We start from the raw sequence: 1,069 nt of genomic DNA on the forward strand, positions 1-1,069 counted from the left end.
CATGTTTGGTATAAAAAACAGAGGAGTTTTACCACTATTTCAAGTAAAAATTGTACTAGAAAAATCAATTTATTACACTTAATTTTTTAATAAACATGTCTTAGAATCAACACTACCAACATATACCCATTAGCAGATGTTATAAAGATATATGACCAAAGAACTCAGCACCATCATGATTAAGACATTAGTTATACTACCTTTATTAGTGTAAGGACAAACCATACAAACTCCATGACAGGCCTTAAGTTTCCCCTCTAAACTAGAAGGCCTAAGTTTCAGCTTCCCCGAAACTATCAGGCAGCTACACATTGCCCAAGGCCGAAGAAACTGCCCACCATTTCACTCCACCACACTACCTTGGCAACGCCCAATCAAGAAAGGCCAGCAACTATAGATAAATCTCAGCTGCCTAATGTAAAAGTTAACAGGCTCGCTCTATGGTTGGTTGAATTTAAGGGTACCCTGAATATTGTAATTGGATCCTGCCAAAAGTAACAGATACTCTGGATAACAATGTATGGTTAAACCCGCTGTCAATAATGCTGTATAATTATGACTGGATCACTGTTCTTGCGTCACAACTTCTGTAACTCCCCCGTCACAAACCTTATAAAAACCCTACTCTTCCTTTGTTCTGGACTCACAGCACGGATCCACTGCACTGGTAAAGTCTGTGAGTCCGAGCTCGAGCCCGTAATAAAGCCCTTTGCCTTTGCATGCGTGACTCGGTCTCCCCGGTGGTCTCTGGTCGTTGAGGATACTGTGATCTGGGGGTATAACATTAGGATTGTTCATGCCATCCAATAAAGTTAATTGCTTAACCCATAAATTTTATTTTCTTCCTAGTATGTTAACCAACAACAGCTGTAAAACTGCAAGGCTCAAAACTGTATTTACATAGGTTAAATAAGCTAATCTATTCTCCATCTAAATTGTCAGCAATATGACCTACAATCAATGAGTAAGAAGAATTCTAATCAAATGACTAACTTCCTGGGATAAATATCAAAATAAATTCAGAGAACCATGCCTTATGACTGAAAAACAGAAAATGCTAAGAGGCTAA

At 38.4% G+C, this 1,069-nt stretch overlaps 1 protein-coding gene across 1 annotated transcript in view; it reads right to left on the minus strand.

Annotated features, from left to right (window-relative positions):
• LOC144216187 (cysteine-rich hydrophobic domain-containing protein 1-like) overlaps window positions 1-1,069 on the minus strand; it is a 31,639-nt gene that overhangs the window by 29,502 nt on the left and 1,068 nt on the right. The window lies entirely within an intron of this gene.

The sequence above is a fragment of the Crocuta crocuta genome, unplaced genomic scaffold, assembly GCF_008692635.1.
Source record: "Crocuta crocuta isolate KB4526 unplaced genomic scaffold, BGI_CrCroc_1.0 scaffold915, whole genome shotgun sequence".
NCBI classification, from domain to species: Eukaryota; Metazoa; Chordata; class Mammalia; order Carnivora; family Hyaenidae; genus Crocuta; species Crocuta crocuta.